Here is a 16,838-nt window from a genome sequence, read left to right on the forward strand (position 1 = left end):
GAAATGGTACCGAAACCCCGTATTTACATATCTGCCACTGTGCAGGAGAATCCGTATAGGTATTCGAGTGTTCGAACCGTAATGCGCAAGAAATGGTACCGAAACCCCGTATTTACATATCTGCCACTGTGCAGGAGAATCCGGATAGGTGTTTGAGTGTTCGAACCGTAATGCGCAAGAAATGGTACCGAAACCCCGTATTTACATATCTGCCACTGTGCAGGAGAATCCGCATAGGTGTTCGAGTGTTCGAACCGTATTGCGCAAGAAATGGTATGTAAACCCCGTATTTACATATCTGCCACTGTGCAGGAGAATCCGTATAGGTGTTCGAGTGTTCGAACCGTAATGCACAAGAAATGGTATGGAAACCCCGTATTTACATATCTACCACTGTGCAGGAGAATCCGTATAGGTGTTCGAGTGTTCGAACCGTAATGCGCAAGAAATGGTATGTAAACCCCGTATTTACATATCTGCCACTGTGCAGGAGAATCCGTATAGGTGTTCGAGTGTTTGAACCGTAATGCGCAAGAAATGGTACGGAAACCCCGTATTTACATATCTGCCACTGTGCAGGAGAATCCGCATAGGTGTTAGAGTGTTCGAACCGTAATGCGCAAGAAATGGTATGTAAACCCCGTATTTACATATCTGCCACTGTGCAGGAGAATCCGCATAGGTGTTCGAGTGTTCGAACCGTAATGCGCAAGAAATGGTATGTAAACCCCGTATTTACATATCTGCCACTGTGCAGGAGAATCCGTATAGGTGTTCGAGTGTTCGAACCGTAATGAGCAAGAAATGGTACCGAAACCCCGTATTTACATATCTGCCACTGTGCAGGAGAATCCGTATAGGTGTTCGAGTGTTCGAACCGTAATGCGCAAGAAATGGTACCGAAACCCCGTATTTACATATCTGCCGCTGTGCAGGAGAATCCGTATAGGTGTTCGAGTGTTCGAACCGTAATGCGCAAGAAATGGTACCGAAACCCCGTATTTACATATCTGCCTCTATGCAGGAGAATCCGGATAGGTGTTTGAGTGTTCGAACCGTAATGCGCAAGAAATGGTACCGAAACCCCGTATTTACATATCTGCCACTGTGCAGGAGAATCCGCATAGGTGTTCGAGTGTTCGAACCGTATTGCGCAAGAAATGGTATGTAAACCCCGTATTTACATATCTGCCACTGTGCAGGAGAATCCGTATAGGTGTTCGAGTGTTCGAACCGTAATGCGCAAGAAATGGTATGGAAACCCCGTATTTACATATCTGCCACTGTGCAGGAGAATCCGTATAGGTGTTCGAGTGTTCGAACCGTAATGCGCAAGAAATGGTACGAAAACCCCGTATTTACATATCTGCCACTGTGCAGGAGAATCCGTATAGGTGTTCGAGTGTTCGAACCGTAATGCGCAAGAAATCGTACGGAAACCCCGTATTTACATATCTGCCACTGTGCAGGAGAATCCGTATAGGTGTTCGAGTGTTCGAACCGTAATGCGCAAGAAATGGTACGGAAACCCCGTATTTACATATCTGCCACTGTGCAGGAGAATCCGCATAGGTGTTCGAGTGTTCGAACAGTAATGCGCAAGAAATGGTATGTAAACCCCGTATTTACATATCTGCCACTGTGCAGGAGAATCCGTATAGGTGTTCGAGTGTTCGAACCGTAATGCGCAAGAAATGGTACGGAAACCCCGTATTTACATATCTGCCACTGTGCAGGAGAATCCGCATAGGTGTTCGAGTGTTCGAACCGTAATGCGCAAGAAATGGTACCGAAACCCCGTATTTACATATCTGCCACTGTGCAGGAGAATCCGTATAGGTGTTCGAGTGTTCGAACCGTAATGTGCAAGAAATGGTACCGAAACCCCGTATTTACATATCTGCCACTGTGCAGGAGAATCCGTATAGGTGTTCGAGTGTTCGAACCGTAATGCGCAAGAAATGGTACCGAAACCCCGTATTTACATATCTGCCACTGTGCAGGAGAATCCGGATAGGTGTTTGAGTGTTCGAACCGTAATGCGCAAGAAATGGTACCGAAACCCCGTATTTACATATCTGCCACTGTGCAGGAGAATCCGCATAGGTGTTCGAGTTTTCGAACCGTATTGCGCAAGAAATGGTATGTAAACCCCATATTTACATATCTGCCACTGTGCAGGAGAATCCGTATAGGTGTTCGAGTGTTCGAACCGTAATGCGCAAGCAATGGTATGGAAACCCCGTATTTACATATCTGCCACTGTGCAGGAGAATCCGTATAGGTGTTCGAGTGTTCGAACCGTAATGCGCAAGAAATAGTACGAAAACCCCGTATTTACATATCTGCCACTGTGCAGGAGAATCCGTATAAGTGTTCGAGTGTTCGAACCGTAATGCGCAAGAAATGGTATGTAAACCCCGTATTTACATATCTGCCACTGTGCAGGAGAATCCGTATAGGTGTTCGAGTGTTCGAACCGTAATGCGCAAGAAATGGTACGGAAACCCCGTATTTACATATCTGCCACTGTGCAGGAGAATCCGCATAGGTGTTCGAGTGTTCGAACCGTAATGCGCAAGAAATGGTATGTAAACCCCGTATTTACATATCTGCCACTGTGCAGGAGAATCCGTATAGGTGTTCGAGTGTTCCAACCGTAATGCGCAAGAAATGGTACCGAAATCCCGTATTTACATATCTGCCACTGTGCAGGAGAATCCGTATAGGTGTTCGAGTGTTCGAACCGTAATGCGCAAGAAATGGTATGTAAACCCCGTATTTACATATCTGCCACTGTGCAGGAGAATCCGCATAGGTGTTCGAGTGTTCGAACCGTAATGCGCAAGAAATGGTATGTAAACCCCGTATTTACATATCTGCCACTGTGCAGGAGAATCCGTATAGGTGTTCGAGTGTTCGAACCGTAATGATCAAGAAATGGTACCGAAACCCCGTATTTACATATCTGCCACTGTGCAGGAGAATCCGTATAGGTGTTCGAGTGTTCGAACCGTAATGCGCAAGAAATGGTACCGAAACCCCGTATTTACATATCTGCCACTGTGCAGGAGAATCCGTATAGGTGTTCGAGTGTTCGAACCGTAATGCGCAAGAAATGGTACCGAAACCCCGTATTTACATATCTGCCACTGTGCAGGAGAATCCGGATAGGTGTTTGAGTGTTCGAACCGTAATGCGCAAGAAATGGTACCGAAACCCCGTATTTACATATCTGCCACTGTGCAGGAGAATCCGCATAGGTGTTCGAGTGTTCGAACCGTATTGCGCAAGAAATGGTATGTAAACCCCGTATTTACATATCTGCCACTGTGCAGGAGAATCCGTATAGGTGTTCGAGTGTTCGAACCGTAATGCGCAAGAAATGGTATGGAAACCCCGTATTTACATATCTACCACTGTGCAGGAGAATCCGTATAGGTGTTCGAGTGTTCGAACCGTAATGCGCAAGAAATGGTACGAAAACCCCGTATTTACATATCTGCCACTGTGCAGGAGAATCCGTATAGGTGTTCGAGTGTTCGAACCGTAATGCGCAAGAAATGGTATGTAAACCCCGTATTTACATATCTGCCACCGTGCAGGAGAATCCGTATAGGTGTTCGAGTGTTCGAACCGTAATGCGCAAGAAATGGTACGGAAACCCCGTATTTACATATCTGCCACTGTGCAGGAGAATCCGCATAGGTGTTCGAGTGTTCGAACCGTAATGCGCAAGAAATGGTACCGAAACCCCGTATTTACATATCTGCCACTGTGCAGGAGAATCCGTATAGGTGTTCGAGTGTTCGAACCGTAATGCGCAAGAAATGGTACCGAAACCCCGTATTTACATATCTGCCACTGTGCAGGAGAATCCGGATAGGTGTTTGAGTGTTCGAACCGTAATGCGCAAGAAATGGTACCGAAACCCCGTATTTACATATCTGCCACTGTGCAGGAGAATCCGCATAGGTGTTCGAGTGTTCGAACCGTATTGCGCAAGAAATGGTATGTAAACCCCGTATTTACATATCTGCCACTGTGCAGGAGAATCCGTATAGGAGTTCGAGTGTTCGAACCGTAATGCGCAAGAAATGGTATGGAAACCCCGTATTTACATATCTGCCACTGTGCTGGAGAATCCGTATAGGTGTTCGAGTGTTCGAACCGTAATGCGCAAGAAATGGTACGAAAACCCCGTATTTACATATCTGTCACTGTGCAGGAGAATCCGTATAGGTGTTCGAGTGTTCGAACCGTAATGCGCAAGAAATGGTATGTAAACCCCGTATTTACATATCTGCCACTGTGCAGGAGAATCCGTATAGGTGTTCGAGTGTTCGAACCGTAATGCGCAAGAAATGGTACGGAAACCCCGTATTTACATATCTGCCACTGTGCAGGAGAATCCGCATAGGTGTTAGAGTGTTCGAACCGTAATGCGCAAGAAATGGTATGTAAACCCCGTATTTACATATCTGCCACTGTGCAGGAGAATCCGCATAGGTGTTCGAGTGTTCGAACCGTAATGCGCAAGAAATGGTATGTAAACCCCGTATTTACATATCTGCCACTGTGCAGGAGAATCCGTATAGGTGTTCGAGTGTTCGAACCGTAATGAGCAAGAAATGGTACCGAAACCCCGTATTTACATATCTGCCACTGTGCAGGAGAATCCGTATAGGTGTTCGAGTGTTCGAACCGTAATGCGCAAGAAATGGTACCGAAACCCCGTATTTACATATCTGCCGCTGTGCAGGAGAATCCGTATAGGTGTTCGAGTGTTCGAACCGTAATGCGCAAGAAATGGTACCGAAACCCCGTATTTACATATCTGCCACTGTGCAGGAGAATCCGGATAGGTGTTTGAGTGTTCGAACCGTAATGCGCAAGAAATGGTACCGAAACCCCGTATTTACATATCTGCCACTGTGCAGGAGAATCCGCATAGGTGTTCGAGTGTTCGAACCGTATTGCGCAAGAAATGGTATGTAAACCCCGTATTTACATATCTGCCACTGTGCAGGAGAATCCGTATAGGTGTTCGAGTGTTCGAACCGTAATGCGCAAGAAATGGTATGGAAACCCCGTATTTACATATCTGCCACTGTGCAGGAGAATCCGCATAGGTGTTCGAGTGTTCGAACCGTATTGCGCAAGAAATGGTATGTAAACCCCGTATTTACATATCTGCCACTGTGCAGGAGAATCCGTATAGGTGTTCGAGTGTTCGAACCGTAATGCGCAAGAAATGGTATGGAAACCCCGTATTTACATATCTACCACTGTGCAGGAGAATCCGTATAGGTGTTCGAGTGTTCGAACCGTAATGCGCAAGAAATGGTACGAAAACCCCGTATTTACATATCTGCCACTGTGCAGGAGAATCCGTATAGGTGTTCGAGTGTTCGAACCGTAATGCGCAAGAAATGGTATGTAAACCCCGTATTTACATATCTGCCACTGTGCAGGAGAATCCGTATAGGTGTTCGAGTGTTCGAACCGTAATGCGCAAGAAATGGTACGGAAACCCCGTATTTACATATCTGCCACTGTGCAGGAGAATCCGCATAGGTGTTCGAGTGTTCGAACCGTAATGCGCAAGAAATGGTACCGAAACCCCGTATTTACATATCTGCCACTGTGCAGGAGAATCCGTATAGGTGTTCGAGTGTTCGAACCGTAATGCGCAAGAAATGGTACCGAAACCCCGTATTTACATATCTGCCACTGTGCAGGAGAATCCGGATAGGTGTTTGAGTGTTCGAACCGTAATGCGCAAGAAATGGTACCGAAACCCCGTATTTACATATCTGCCACTGTGCAGGAGAATCCGCATAGGTGTTCGAGTGTTCGAACCGTATTGCGCAAGAAATGGTATGTAAACCCCGTATTTACATATCTGCCACTGTGCAGGAGAATCCGTACAGGAGTTCGAGTGTTCGAACCGTAATGCGCAAGAAATGGTATGGAAACCCCGTATTTACATATCTGCCACTGTGCTGGAGAATCCGTATAGGTGTTCGAGTGTTCGAACCGTAATGCGCAAGAAATGGTACGAAAACCCCGTATTTACATATCTGCCACTGTGCAGGAGAATCCGTATAGGTGTTCGAGTGTTCGAACCGTAATGCGCAAGAAATGGTATGTAAACCCCGTATTTACATATCTGCCACTGTGCAGGAGAATCCGTATAGGTGTTCGAGTGTTCGAACCGTAATGCGCAAGAAATGGTACGGAAACCCCGTATTTACATATCTGCCACTGTGCAGGAGAATCCGCATAGGTGTTAGAGTGTTCGAACCGTAATGCGCAAGAAATGGTATGTAAACCCCGTATTTACATATCTGCCACTGTGCAGGAGAATCCGCATAGGTGTTCGAGTGTTCGAACCGTAATGCGCAAGAAATGGTATGTAAACCCCGTATTTACATATCTGCCACTGTGCAGGAGAATCCGTATAGGTGTTCGAGTGTTCGAACCGTAATGAGCAAGAAATGGTACCGAAACCCCGTATTTACATATCTGCCACTGTGCAGGAGAATCCGTATAGGTGTTCGAGTGTTCGAACCGTAATGCGCAAGAAATGGTACCGAAACCCCGTATTTACATATCTGCCGCTGTGCAGGAGAATCCGTATAGGTGTTCGAGTGTTCGAACCGTAATGCGCAAGAAATGGTACCGAAACCCCGTATTTACATATCTGCCACTGTGCAGGAGAATCCGGATAGGTGTTTGAGTGTTCGAACCGTAATGCGCAAGAAATGGTACCGAAACCCCGTATTTACATATCTGCCACTGTGCAGGAGAATCCGCATAGGTGTTCGAGTGTTCGAACCGTATTGCGCAAGAAATGGTATGTAAACCCCGTATTTACATATCTGCCACTGTGCAGGAGAATCCGTATAGGTGTTCGAGTGTTCGAACCGTAATGCGCAAGAAATGGTATGGAAACCCCGTATTTACATATCTGCCACTGTGCAGGAGAATCCGTATAGGTGTTCGAGTGTTCGAACCGTAATGCGCAAGAAATGGTACGAAAACCCCGTATTTACATATCTGCCACTGTGGAGGAGAATCCGTATAGGTGTTCGAGTGTTCGAACCGTAATGCGCAAGAAATGGTATGTAAACCCCGTATTTACATATCTGCCACTGTGCAGGAGAATCCGTATAGGTGTTCGAGTGTTCGAACCGTAATGCGCAAGAAATGGTACGGAAACCCCGTATTTACATATTTGCCACTGTGCAGGAGAATCCGCATAGGTGTTCGAGTGTTCGAACCGTAATGCGCAAGAAATGGTATGTAAACCCCGTATTTACATATCTGCCACTGTGCAGGAGAATCCGCATAGGTGTTCGAGCGTTCGAACCGTAATGCGCAAGAAATGGTATGTAAACCCCGTATTTACATATCTGCCATTGTGCAGGAGAATCCGTATAGGTGTTCGAGTGTTCGAACCGTAATGAGCAAGAAATGGTACCGAAACCCCGTATTTACATATCTGCCACTGTGCAGGAGAATCCGTATAGGTGTTCGAGTGTTCGAACCGTAATGCGCAAGAAATGGTACCGAAACCCCGTATTTACATATCTGCCACTGTGCAGGAGAATCCGGATAGGTGTTCGAGTGTTCGAACCGTAATGCGCAAGAAATGGAACCGAAACCCCGTATTTACATATCTGCCACTGTGCAGGAGAATCCGCATAGGTGTTCGAGTGTTCGAACCGTAATGCGCAAGAAATGGTATGTAAACCCCGTATTTACATATCTGCCACTGTGCAGGAGAATCCGCGTAGGTGTTCGAGTGTTCGAACCGTAATGCGCAAGAAATGGTACCGAAACCCCGTATTTACATATCTGCCACTGTTTAGGGGAATCCGTATAGGTGTTCGAGTGTTCGAACCGTAATGAGCAAGAAATGGTACCGAAACCCCATATTTACATATCTGCCACTGTGCAGGAGAATCCGGATAGGTGTTCGAGTGTTCGAACCGTAATGCGCAAGAAATGGTACGGAAACCCCGTATTTACATATCTGCCACTGTGTAGGAGAATCCGCATAGGTGTTCGAGTGTTCGAACCGTAATGCGCAAGAAATGGTATGTAAACCCCGTATTTACATATCTGCCACCGTGTAGGAGAATCCGCATAGGTGTTCGAGTGTTCGAACCGTAATGCGCAAGAAATGGTACGGAAACCCCGTATTTACATATCTGCCACTGTGCAGGAGAATCCGCATAGGTGTTCGAGTGTTCGAACCGTAATGCGCAAGAAATGGTATGTAAACCCCGTATTTACATATCTGCCACCGTGTAGGAGAATCCGCATAGGTGTTCGAGTGTTCGAACCGTAATGCGCAAGAAATGGTATGTAAACCCCGTATTTACATATCTGCCACTGTGCAGGAGAATCCGTATAGGTGTTCGAGTGTTCCAACCGTAATGCGCAAGAAATGGTACCGAAACCCCGTATTTACATATCTGCCACTGTGCAGGAGAATCCGTATAGGTGTTCGAGTGTTCGAACCGTAATGCGCAAGAAATGGTACCGAAACCCCGTATTTACATATCTGCCACTGTGCAGGAGAATCCGGATAGGTGTTCGAGTGTTCGAACCGTAATGCGCAAGAAACGGTACCGAAACCCCGTATTTACATATCTGCCACTGTGCAGGAGAATCCGCATAGGTGTTCGAGTGTTCGAACCGTAATGCGCAAGAAATGGTATGTAAACCCCGTATTTACATATCTGCCACTGTGCAGGAGAATCCGCATAGGTGTTCGAGTGTTCGAACCGTAATGCGCAAGAAATGGTATGTAAACCCCGTATTTACATATCTGCCATTGTGCAGGAGAATCCGTATAGGTGTTCGAGTGTTCGAACCGTAATGAGCAAGAAATGGTACCGAAACCCCGTATTTACATATCTGCCACTGTGCAGGAGAATCCGTATAGGTGTTCGAGTGTTCGAACCGTAATGCGCAAGAAATGGTACCGAAACCCCGTATTTACATATCTGCCACTGTGCAGGAGAATCCGGATAGGTGTTCGAGTGTTCGAACCGTAATGCGCAAGAAATGGAACCGAAACCCCGTATTTACATATCTGCCACTGTGCAGGAGAATCCGCATAGGTGTTCGAGTGTTCGAACCGTAATGCGCAAGAAATGGTATGTAAACCCCGTATTTACATATCTGCCACTGTGCAGGAGAATCCGTATAGGTGTTCGAGTGTTCGAACCGTAATGATCAAGAAATGGTACCGAAACCCCGTATTTACATATCTGCCACTGTGCAGGAGAATCCGTATAGGTGTTCGAGTGTTCGAACCGTAATGCGCAAGAAATGGTACCGAAACCCCGTATTTACATATCTGCCACTGTGCAGGAGAATCCGTATAGGTGTTCGAGTGTTCGAACCGTAATGCGCAAGAAATGGTACCGAAACCCCGTATTTACATATCTGCCACTATGCAGGAGAATCCGGATAGGTGTTTGAGTGTTCGAACCGTAATGCGCAAGAAATGGTACCGAAACCCCGTATTTACATATCTGCCACTGTGCAGGAGAATCCGCATAGGTGTTCGAGTGTTCGAACCGTATTGCGCAAGAAATGGTATGTAAACCCCGTATTTACATATCTGCCACTGTGCAGGAGAATCCGTATAGGTGTTCGAGTGTTCGAACCGTAATACGCAAGAAATGGTATGGAAACCCCATATTTACATATCTGCTACTGTGCAGGAGAATCCGTATAGGTGTTCGAGTGTTCGAACCGTAATGCGCAAGAAATGGTACGAAAACCCCGTATTTACATATCTGCCACTGTGCAGGAGAATCCGTATAGGTGTTCGAGTGTTCGAACCGTAATGCGCAAGAAATGGTATGTAAACCCCGTATTTACATATCTGCCACTGTGCAGGAGAATCCGTATAGGTGTTCGAGTGTTCGAACCGTAATGCGCAAGAAATGGTACGGAAACCCCGTATTTACATATCTGCCACTGTGCAGGAGAATCCGCATAGGTGTTCGAGTGTTCGAACCGTAATGCGCAAGAAATGGTACCGAAACCCCGTATTTACATATCTGCCACTGTGCAGGAGAATCCGTATAGGTGTTCGAGTGTTCGAACCGTAATGCGCAAGAAATGGTACCGAAACCCCGTATTTACATATCTGCCACTGTGCAGGAGAATCCGGATAGGTGTTCGAACCGTAATGCGCAAGAAATGGTACCGAAACCCCGTATTTACATATCTGCCACTGTGCAGGAGAATCCGCATAGGTGTTCGAGTGTTCGAACTGTATTGCGCAAGAAATGGTATGTAAACCCCGTATTTACATATCTGCCACTGTGCAGGAGAATCCGTATAGGAGTTCGAGTGTTCGAACCGTAATGCGCAAGAAATGGTATGGAAACCCCGTATTTACATATCTGCCACTGTGCTGGAGAATCCGTATAGGAGTTCGAGTGTTCGAACCGTAATGCGCAAGAAATGGTACGAAAACCCCGTATTTACATATCTGCCACTGTGCAGGAGAATCCGTATAGGTGTTCGAGTGTTCGAACCGTAATGCGCAAGAAATGGTATGTAAACCCCGTATTTACATATCTGCCACTGTGCAGGAGAATCCGTATAGGTGTTCGAGTGTTCGAACCGTAATGCGCAAGAAATGGTACGGAAACCCCGTATTTACATATCTGCCACTGTGCAGGAGAATCCGCATAGGTGTTAGAGTGTTCGAACCGTAATGCGCAAGAAATGGTATGTAAACCCCGTATTTACATATCTGCCACTGTGCAGGAGAATCCGCATAGGTGTTCGAGTGTTCGAACCGTAATGCGCAAGAAATGGTATGTAAACCCCGTATTTACATATCTGCCACTGTGCAGGAGAATCCGTATAGGTGTTCGAGTGTTCGAACCGTAATGAGCAAGAAATGGTACCGAAACCCCGTATTTACATATCTGCCACTGTGCAGGAGAATCCGTATAGGTGTTCGAGTGTTCGAACCGTAATGCGCAAGAAATGGTACCGAAACCCCGTATTTACATATCTGCCGCTGTGCAGGAGAATCCGTATAGGTGTTCGAGTGTTCGAACCGTAATGCGCAAGAAATGGTACCGAAACCCCGTATTTACATATCTGCCACTGTGCAGGAGAATCCGGATAGGTGTTTGAGTGTTCGAACCGTAATGCGCAAGAAATGGTACCGAAACCCCGTATTTACATATCTGCCACTGTGCAGGAGAATCCGCATAGGTGTTCGAGTGTTCGAACCGTATTGCGCAAGAAATGGTATGTAAACCCCGTATTTACATATCTGCCACTGTGCAGGAGAATCCGTATAGGTGGTCGAGTGTTCGAACCGTAATGCGCTAGAAATGGTATGGAAACCCCGTATTTACATATCTGCCACTGTGCAGGAGAATCCGTATAGGTGTTCGAGTGTTCGAACCGTAATGCGCAAGAAATGGTACGAAAACCCCGTATTTACATATCTGCCACTGTGCAGGAGAATCCGTATAGGTGTTCGAGTGTTCGAACCGTAATGCGCAAGAAATGGTATGTAAACCCCGTATTTACATATCTGCCACTGTGCAGGAGAATCCGTATAGGTGTTCGAGTGTTCGAACCGTAATGCGCAAGAAATGGTACGGAAACCCCGTATTTACATATCTGCCACTGTGCAGGAGAATCCGCATAGGTGTTCGAGTGTTCGAACCGTAATGCGCAAGAAATGGTATGTAAACCTCGTATTTACATATCTGCCACTGTGCAGGAGAATCCGCATAGGTGTTCGAGCGTTCGAACCGTAATGCGCAAGAAATGGTATGTAAACCCCGTATTTACATATCTGCCATTGTGCAGGAGAATCCGTATAGGTGTTCGAGTGTTCGAACCGTAATGAGCAAGAAATGGTACCGAAACCCCGTATTTACATATCTGCCACTGTGCAGGAGAATCCGTATAGGTGTTCGAGTGTTCGAACCGTAATGCGCAAGAAATGGTACCGAAACCCCGTATTTACATATCTGCCACTGTGCAGGAGAATCCGGATAGGTGTTCGAGTGTTCGAACCGTAATGCGCAAGAAATGGAACCGAAACCCCGTATTTACATATCTGCCACTGTGCAGGAGAATCCGCATAGGTGTTCGAGTGTTCGAACCGTAATGCGCAAGAAATGGTCTGTAAACCCCGTATTTACAGATCTGCCACTGTGCAGGAGAATCCGTATAGGTGTTCGAGTGTTCGAACCGTAATGCGCAAGAAATGGTACCGAAACCCCGTATTTACATATCTGCCACTGTGCAGGAGAATCCGTATAGGTGTTCGAGTGTTCGAACCGTAATGCGCAAGAAATGGTACCGAAACCCCGTATTTACATATCTGCCACTGTGTAGGAGAATCCGCATAGGTGTTCGAGTGTTCGAACCGTAATGCGCAAGAAATGGTATGTAAACCCCGTATTTACATATCTGCCACCGTGTAGGAGAATCCGCATAGGTGTTCGAGTGTTCGAACCGTAATGCGCAAGAAATGGTACGGAAACCCCGTATTTACATATCTGCCACTGTGCAGGAGAATCCGCATAGGTGTTCGAGTGTTCGAACCGTAATGCGCAAGAAATGGTATGTAAACCCCGTATTTACATATCTGCCACTGTGCAGGAGAATCCGCATAGGTGTTCGAGTGTTCGAACCGTAATGCGCAAGAAATGGTATGTAAACCCCGTATTTACATATCTGCCATTGTGCAGGAGAATCCGTATAGGTGTTCGAGTGTTCGAACCGTAATGAGCAAGAAATGGTACCGAAACCCCGTATTTACATATCTGCCACTGTTTAGGAGAATCCGTATAGGTGTTCGAGTGTTCGAACCGTAATGAGCAAGAAATGGTACCGAAACCCCGTATTTACATATCTGCCACTGTGCAGGAGAATCCGGATAGGTGTTCGAGTGTTCGAACCGTAATGCGCAAGAAATGGTACGGAAACCCCGTATTTACATATCTGCCACTGTGCAGGAGAATCCGCATAGGTGTTCGAGTGTTCGAACCGTAATGCGCAAGAAATGGTATGTAAACCCCGTATTTACATATCTGCCACTGTGCAGGAGAATCCGTATAGGTGTTCGAGTGTTCCAACCGTAATGCGCAAGAAATGATACCGAAACCCCGTATTTACATATCTGCCACTGTGCAGGAGAATCCGTATAGGTGTTCGAGTGTTCGAACCGTAATGCGCAAGAAATGGTACCGAAACCCCGTATTTACATATCTGCCACTGTGCAGGAGAATCCGGATAGGTGTTCGAGTGTTCGAACCGTAATGCGCAAGAAACGGTACCGAAACCCCGTATTTACATATCTGCCACTGTGCAGGAGAATCCGCATAGGTGTTCGAGTGTTCGAACCGTAATGCGCAAGAAATGGTATGTAAACCCCGTATTTACATATCTGCCACTGTGCAGGAGAATCCGTATAGGTGTTCGAGTGTTCGAACCGTAATGCGCAAGAAATGGTACCGAAACCCCGTATTTACATATCTACCACTGTGCAGGAGAATCCGTATAGGTGTTCGAGTGTTCGAACCGTAATGCGCAAGAAATGGTACCGAAACCCCGTATTTACATATCTGCCACTGTGCAGGAGAATCCGGATAGGTGTTTGAGTGTTCGAACCGTAATGCGCAAGAAATGGTACCGAAACCCCGTATTTACATATCTGCCACTGTGCAGGAGAATCCGCATAGGTGTTCGAGTGTTCGAACCGTATTGCGCAAGAAATGGTATGTAAACCCCGTGTTTACATATCTGCCACTGTGCAGGAGAATCCGTATAGGAGTTCGAGTGTTCGAACCGTAATGCGCAAGAAATGGTATGGAAACCCCGTATTTACATATCTGCCACTGTGCAGGAGAATCCGTATAGGTGTTCGAGTGTTCGAACCGTAATGCGCAAGAAATGGTACGAAAACCCCGTATTTACATATCTGCCACTGTGCAGGAGAATCCGTATAGGTGTTCGAGTGTTCGAACCGTAATGCGCAAGAAATGGTAGGTAAACCCCGTATTTACATATCTGCCACTGTGCAGGAGAATCCGTATAGGTGTTCGAGTGTTCGAACCGTAATGCGCAAGAAATGGTACGGAAACCCCGTATTTACATATCTGCCACTGTGCAGGAGAATCCGCATAGGTGTTCGAGTGTTCGAACCGTAATGCGCAAGAAATGGTATGTAAACCCCGTATTTACATATCTGCCACTGTGCAGGAGAATCCGCATAGGTGTTCGAGTGTTCGAACCGTAATGCGCAAGAAATGGTATGTAAACCCCGTATTTACATATCTGCCATTGTGCAGGAGAATCCGTATAGGGGTTCGAGTGTTCGAACCGTAATGAGCAAGAAATGGTACCGAAACCCCGTATTTACATATCTGCCACTGTGTAGGAGAATCCGTATAGGTGTTCGAGTGTTCGAACCGTAATGCGCAAGAAATGGTACCGAAACCCCGTATTTACATATCTGCCACTGTGCAGGAGAATCCGGATAGGTGTTCGAGTGTTCGAACCGTAATGCGCAAGAAATGGAACCGAAACCCCGTATTTACATATCTGCCACTGTGCAGGAGAATCCGCATAGGTGTTCGAGTGTTCGAACCGTAATGCGCAAGAAATGGTATGTAAACCCCGTATTTACATATCTGCCACTGTGCAGGAGAATCCGTATAGGTGTTCGAGTGTTCGAACCGTAATGCGCAAGAAATGGTATGGAAACCCCGTATTTACATATCTGCCACTGTGCAGGAGAATCCGTATAGGTGTTCGAGTGTTCGAACCGTAATGAGCAAGAAATGGTACCGAAACCCCGTATTTACATATCTGCCACTGTGCAGGAGAATCCGGATAGGTGTTCGAGTGTTCGAACCGTAATGCGCAAGAAATGGTACGGAAACCCCGTATTTACATATCTGCCACTATGCAGGAGAAGCCGCATAGGTGTTCGAGTGTTCGAACCGTAATGCGCAAGAAATGGTATGTAAACCCCGTATTTACATATCTGCCACCGTGTAGGAGAATCCGCATAGGTGTTCGAGTGTTCGAACCGTAATGCGCAAGAAATGGTATGTAAACCCCGTATTTACATATCTGCCACTGTGCAGGAGAATCCGTATAGGTGTTCGAGTGTTCCAACCGTAATGCGCAAGAAATGGTACCGAAACCCCGTATTTACATATCTGCCACTGGGCAGGAGAATCCGGATAGGTGTTCGAGTGTTCGAACCGTAATGCGCAAGAAACGGTACCGAAACCCCGTATTTACATATCTGCCACTGTGCAGGAGAATCCGCATAGGTGTTCGAGTGTTCGAACCGTAATGCGCAAGAAATGGTATGTAAACCCCGTATTTACATATCTGCCACTGTGCAGGAGAATCCGTATAGGTGTTCGAGTGTTCGAACCGTAATGCGCAAGAAATGGTACCGAAACCCCGTATTTACATATCTACCACTGTGCAGGAGAATCCGTATAGGTGTTCGAGTGTTCGAACCGTAATGCGCAAGAAATGGTACCGAAACCCCGTATTTACATATCTGCCACTGTGCAGGAGAATCCGGATAGGTGTTTGAGTGTTCGAACCGTAATGCGCAAGAAATGGTACCGAAACCCCGTATTTACATATCTGCCACTGTGCAGGAGAATCCGCATAGGTGTTCGAGTGTTCGAACCGTATTGCGCAAGAAATGGTATGTAAACCCCGTGTTTACATATCTGCCACTGTGCAGGAGAATCCGTATAGGAGTTCGAGTGTTCGAACCGTAATGCGCAAGAAATGGTATGGAAACCCCGTATTTACATATCTGCCACTGTGCAGGAGAATCCGTATAGGTGTTCGAGTGTTCGAACCGTAATGCGCAAGAAATGGTACGAAAACCCCGTATTTACATATCTGCCACTGTGCAGGAGAATCCGTATAGGTGTTCGAGTGTTCGAACCGTAATGCGCAAGAAATGGTAGGTAAACCCCGTATTTACATATCTGCCACTGTGCAGGAGAATCCGTATAGGTGTTCGAGTGTTCGAACCGTAATGCGCAAGAAATGGTACGGAAACCCCGTATTTACATATCTGCCACTGTGCAGGAGAATCCGCATAGGTGTTCGAGTGTTCGAACCGTAATGCGCAAGAAATGGTATGTAAACCCCGTATTTACATATCTGCCACTGTGCAGGAGAATCCGCATAGGTGTTCGAGTGTTCGAACCGTAATGCGCAAGAAATGGTATGTAAACCCCGTATTTACATATCTGCCATTGTGCAGGAGAATCCGTATAGGGGTTCGAGTGTTCGAACCGTAATGAGCAAGAAATGGTACCGAAACCCCGTATTTACATATCTGCCACTGTGCAGGAGAATCCGTATAGGTGTTCGAGTGTTCGAACCGTAATGCGCAAGAAATGGTACCGAAACCCCGTATTTACATATCTGCCACTGTGCAGGAGAATCCGGATAGGTGTTCGAGTGTTCGAACCGTAATGCGCAAGAAATGGAACCGAAACCCCGTATTTACATATCTGCCACTGTGCAGGAGAATCCGCATAGGTGTTCGAGTGTTCGAACCGTAATGCGCAAGAAATGGTATGTAAACCCCGTATTTACATATCTGCCACTGTGCAGGAGAATCCGTATAGGTGTTCGAGTGTTCGAACCGTAATGCGCAAGAAATGGTATGGAAACCCCGTATTTACATATCTGCCACTGTGCAGGAGAATCCGTATAGGTGTTCGAGTGTTCGAACCGTAATGAGCAAGAAATGGTACCGAAACCCCGTATTT

This window comes from Camellia sinensis, chromosome 4 (assembly GCF_055761805.1).
Source record: "Camellia sinensis isolate YWXY chromosome 4, ASM5576180v1, whole genome shotgun sequence".
Taxonomy (NCBI): domain Eukaryota; kingdom Viridiplantae; phylum Streptophyta; class Magnoliopsida; order Ericales; family Theaceae; genus Camellia; species Camellia sinensis.